Genomic DNA, 5,871 nt, shown 5'->3' with positions numbered 1-5,871 from the left:
CTTCCTCCATGAAGTATGTGAGTCATAGCCCATATCAACCCTATTGCTTGATAGATAGCTTTATGATTCACTGTCATTGCTAACTTAGTTTTAAACAAAGAATGATTGCGTGCATGTTTATGTCTACTTTTCTTTCTAGCATATGACACAGCTCTGAAATTCAATACACCCACAACTTCCACTCAATGCACCTTTCCTTCCACTCCATTGCTCAAGTACTCTCTAAATCTGCAACGCTTTAAATGGAAAATACAAAATAAAAAAACATGTATGCATAGTGGGTGCAAATTTGAACTCTATCCTCTCTTCCTCTAAACCGGCATTAATATCACTTGGTATCTCACTAATCATGGCAAAAAAAAAGGTTTGAAGGCACATTGCAAGTCCCTTCTCTTTCACTTTTTTTTAAAATGGATGGAAGCTTTGATCGCTTTCCACTCAAACATCCACATGTGAAGCTTTTCCCCTCCATCAATAAGCAGTTTGAAGTTATAACTAAGCATCTAATTGACTTATTACATCCCCAAACAATCAAGGACAAAATGGATACATAATCTCCTCCACTACATTTTTGAAAGTTTATATAAAAAATTGGGGCTTGCATTTAATCTTTTTCTCTGTCAAATCTAAAATATGAAGCAATGCAATCGTACAAATGAGCATCTGAACCTCGATCTTACTCAGGCTTAGGTGCCAGGTTGGGTATTTGGACAATGACCTACTCTGGATGTATCAAAGAACATGCTTATTATGTAAAAACGCAAAGTTTGTTAAACAACTGAACACCAAACCATTAAAATCAATTACGAGAAAGAGCAGGCTCGAGGAGCCTATTTCAACCCATGGAGCTCTATGACAGGCTTCTTACTAGAGTATTCTTTCAGTGGGGTCTCTCCCACTACTGCTTTAGTCATTGTCCTATCGGCTTTGAAGAACTTTTTTAAGTGCTAGCATGGACAAGTGTTTTGGAGGCTTCTTCATGCAGAATGCTAGAAGTAGGATTATGTGATCTATTAAAGCCTTTATGGTGGAAATAGGAACATCATCAGATCACAAGGGCAATTGTTCTAAAGACTGCTCAAGAGTGATCCAAGGTTTCTAGGAAATCTATGTGGAGAAGCCACCGTGATTCCACTACTTATGTGTGTTGCTTGGTTGGATGCTTTCGGAATAATGATGAGTTGAAGCAGATCCAGGTGGCATGATGCTTGGCATTATATAGGTTTATGAGAGGAACAACTGGATGAATCTGATGAAGGTACCAAGATTGCTTGAGAACCTAGCATGTTCATGACCAAGCCATGTCATGGACCAGGACCAAGAGAAATTGAAGCTGTAGGTTCTAGGATGAAAGATCAAGGACCCTTCAAATTGTTCTAGAGAACACTCCCAATAAAGCTGATGGGAGCATGCACCTAGTGATCTCAAGAGTGGACCGGTTCTTAGGTTTGGCAGTGTTGTTCTGCTTCGGGGTGTAGGGAATAGTGAACACGTGGTGGATGCAAGTCTCTTGATAGAACTTGTTAAAACAAGTGTTCCAGTACTCGCCCCCGTTATCAGAGCGTAGGCAATGGATGCGATGGCCAACTTGGTCTTCAAGGAGAGATTTCAAATTTTTGAATTTGTCGAATACTTGATCTTTGTGCTTTATGAAGAAGATAAACATGAAGCAAGAGTGCGTTGGGATCTAGATGTTAGCTACCCCCTCCCCACATATGAGGACATGGGTGAGGATGACTTGCGGTGGGGTATAGGATCAGAGGAAGGTCACATAGGCTAAGGATGTAGAGGCCATGTGAACTACACTGAGAGAGGAATGAGCTGCTACATGTGTAGTAGCCATGTGTGTGCAGTAGGTACCATTAATGTAGCTACATAGAAGGGCTGCATAAGAGGCCCTTAAACAAGGTTGAAGCATCACATCTGCAGTTGGGAAGCACATATATAATCCCTTTGGAGGGCTGTTTGTGGCCATGACCCTCGCAGGGTAGCATAATGAACTACTTAGGGGCCTGTTTATAGGCTAGAAAAGGGGCTAGGACACCGGGGGAGCAAACTCAGTCAGCAAAAGGTTGGCCTGGATCTGGCTCTCCAGCCCATTGGGGGAGTCCTGCCATTTAGCATAGCGAGAAGAAGAGTAGGAAGCAGTGCATGGGAGCACCAAAGAGCCAACCCACTAAAGCTCACTGTGAGCACCTAGGGAAGAATAAAGGGAATACTTGTCTAGTTAGTGCAAGTGTGGTGCATTATAAGGAGCTTGGCCATCAAGATCTTTCGTAATGAGCTTACTTTTTGTAAATGGGCCAATATCTCAATCTAGGTAATTGGTTGTTTTATAGATCAATAAGCTTCTAAGTAAAGTGACAAATACTATACTAATGAAAGATGCTAATGATTAGGTCTTTCTTTTTGTTAACGTTGGATAATATTATGGGGTGGCCACACCCTAGCAAAAAAGCCCTTTATAGAAAAATAAAGAAGAAAGACAGGATAAGTAGGGCTAATTGTCCATGGCTCATGCTTTACAGCCAATAGAGAGACAACCCACAAGAAAGATATGGAAGGGATCAACTAATTTGAGGTGGAGATAATTACAACATTTTTCTATTATTGAGAAACTTTTGTTCATGTGATTGAAATTGTTGCAAATCTATAGTTTTTGCTAGTTTCGCAGCACATTTGTGGCAACTCTTGGCTCTGAACATATGAAATTGATGTTCGTGCTGAAAGTCTTCTTTCAAATATGTTTGGACATCAATCAATTTTTTGATCTATGGAAAGAAGGGTTTTATGAGCTTTCAAATTCATCTAAGCAAGCATATTGCTTTTGACATGTTTTGCTTTGAGTTGGAAATAGTCAATGCAGGCATCACCACAAACATATCCTACTATTTCTTGAGCTAAAGAGGGAGCAAGGGTTTGCTTTCGACATGTGCTCCTTTGGGTTGGAAAAAATTAATGCAAGCGTTACAACAAACATTTATGACACCCTACTATTTGTTGGGGAGCAAGGGTAGATTATGTTTAGGGTGAATATATAGCTAGCCACTAGCTATGTTTTTATAGGGTTTAAAACTCACAAAACTCGCAAAAAAAAAAAACTCTCAAAGTGCTAAGGCCCCCTATTGACTTCTACACAACCATAGAGGCATTGCTATGCCCGCAAGGGTAGCCCTTCTACAAGCTCAAGGTAACGACAAAGATTTTTGTTGGAGTGAGTGTGGGCAAGAGAATTTAACAAGTGTACAAGTCTAGGCATTAAAACAAGGTGGTAGAACAACTATGGCCCTCCTTAATGAACCAAAGAACAGTTGAGGTCCTACTAAGAAAGGCTATCATGGAATGCCCATTAACAAGAACACAAAATCAAGCATCAACCTAACATGTTCAACTTGACTGAAAACAATCATAGCAAAAAGATTGCCCCTTTCCAACATAGATCCTTAGCCGGGGCCCAAACGCTCCTTGCGAAACGATCCAATTGACATTAACATTGTCAGCATTGATATTCCTAGCATTACATTTATAAGCACCTTGGTGGGTTTGCTTGCTACATGAGAGGGACTTCCTCTTAGGGACTGGGCACGCAGAGCAAAAAACGTGCCACTGGCTACATGTTACCAAGTTGCACGTTACCAAGTTCATAAGCTAGAATAGCTGTCAACTAATGCAATCCAATGTGACTTTGTTGCTCAAAATGGTCCCATAATTTTGGAGGGTGTAATTTTGAGCACTGGAGTGTCATTTTTTGTCTAGCCAATCCTGAGGGCTTTGACATTGGGTCCTAGTGCCTTCATTGTCCCTCTAGTCTGATAAGTTGCTCTCATGTACTAATTTTGTCTCACACATAGGTTCACAGAAAACACTTTCTCAACAAATGACAAAACTTAGGGTATCAAAAATTTGAAGGAATTTCTTGATATTTTAAAGCTAAAATATAACAAAATTGCCCAAGATTTTTCATATTAAAAAAAAAGGAGAAAATATTTTTCACAGGTGAAAATGAAAATGTTGTATCTTCATTGTATATAGTTTATAGATTTTTGGTGAACATTGTTCCCTCAAGGTCATCAATTTTGTTGAAGAAATTGTGCCCGCATGAACTACCTAAATATGAGCAATTGCGGCCTTGTGAGAAGAGCCGCTTAGGCCACATTCACACAACTCGCCTAACCGTCTCACCCAGTGGTGTTTGTTGACTTGGTGGGTGGGGATTTGAGCAAAACATGGGTGGTGGGTGGAGAGTTTTTCAGCACCAACCCCTGTGCCCAAGAAGCGGTCGTTTGGATAGTAGGGCATGAAAAGAGTAGCATGAGGGGTTAACATGATCCAGTGGCAACCCTCCAATAGGTGGAGGGTTGCAGCCATCCTAGTTGGCCCAATAGGAGAGACGAGCTGAGACACTTACACAAAAGATTTGTGCCTATTAGCCCATTCTATCTCCTCCAACCGTTACACCAATGACACATTGACATAAAGTAGCAAGCCTGATGATCGTCAATCAGTGAGAACCACCACACCCGACGACCATTTCTCCGATCCTCCATGGGCGAGTGGGTGGTGTAATGGCTTTTCACTGTGCCATGTGCATCGTCAGAGTGGGTAGGTGCAGCGGTGGGTGGGTGTGAGCATGCACTTTTAATAACGCACCCTGAGTGTTATGGCTTTGCATTTTGCCGTGTGCACCGTTTGAGTTAGGTAGGTACGATAACATAGAGTAGCAAGCCTAATGATGGTCGGATAGTGTGGATCACCACACACGGCAGCCATTCTCCAATCCTCCATGGGCAGGCGGGGGTGGTTTGAGTGCACCCTCAGTGTTATGGCTTTTGCACTGTGCCATGCGGAGCATTTGGAGGGCCTGTTTCCATGCCACCAAGTGTGTGAAAACGACAGGCAAAGCGGTGGCCAAACAAGCCTCTCCTTGTGACCAAGAGCTGCATTGGCCAGCGGTGGCCAACCTGTTGTTTTCACATGCGAACCCAGGTGGGGTGGAAACATGCTTGTAGGTGCGGTGGTGGGTGGTGTGAATGAGGTTGCGGTAGGCAGCTTTCCTGTCATCATGCACGTAACTATTAACTCTAAACTGAACTTGAGTCCTAGTGTTTTATCAAAAATTTAAAGGGAAAAGCAAATGATTAAAATAAGGACATGAGACACGACACAGGGTCCGTTAGGACCCGATCCTCCCTATAAATGTCAGGGATGGTGATTTAATATTGACTTGGCCATATTGTTTGTGCGTTTTGAGAGTTGAAGCCTAACAAATACATGAATAAGGTGACGCTCACAAGAGCTCATAACTGATGTAGTCTATACAATATTGTGACATGAATTACAATCATATGAATAAAAGTGTTGATATCTTTCAATGTGGCATTCGGCTTCGATTCCTTGCTCCCTCGCATCGAGAATTGAGAACATGCATAAAAAAAGAGGAATGTTGTTAGAATTCAGTTTGGAAAGAAGCAATTTTGAATGGTGAGCATTTTGAAAATATTTGTGTGATAATATATAATACATAATTATTATAACTACATAGTGTGTGGACAGAGAGGTAGTGCACTTCCTTCCCCAAAGAGTTATAATCCGAGGGAACAGGGCCTTCCTCGTGCACCGAGAATATAAATGCCAAGAATATTAGCACCGAGGATAAGTCTTGTGAATAAATAAGAAACTGGCATATTACCTGAATGTCAATAGTTGTAATCGTAGTTGAATGCTGGTAAAATCACCACGAGCCACTGCTAATACTTTCTTTGCTCTAGCTTTTGCAGCAAACAAACTAGAACCATCAAAGTGAGAAAGTAGCTTGGGGCCAGCTGTTCCAATATTCACCTGTCCAGACTACCAAAGAAACATGATGAAAGG

This window comes from Dipteris shenzhenensis, chromosome 22 (assembly GCF_047967505.1).
Source record: "Dipteris shenzhenensis isolate YYH24624 ecotype China chromosome 22, Dip_SZ_1.0, whole genome shotgun sequence".
NCBI classification, from domain to species: domain Eukaryota; kingdom Viridiplantae; phylum Streptophyta; class Polypodiopsida; order Gleicheniales; family Dipteridaceae; genus Dipteris; species Dipteris shenzhenensis.
This window is presented reverse-complemented; position numbering follows the sequence as displayed.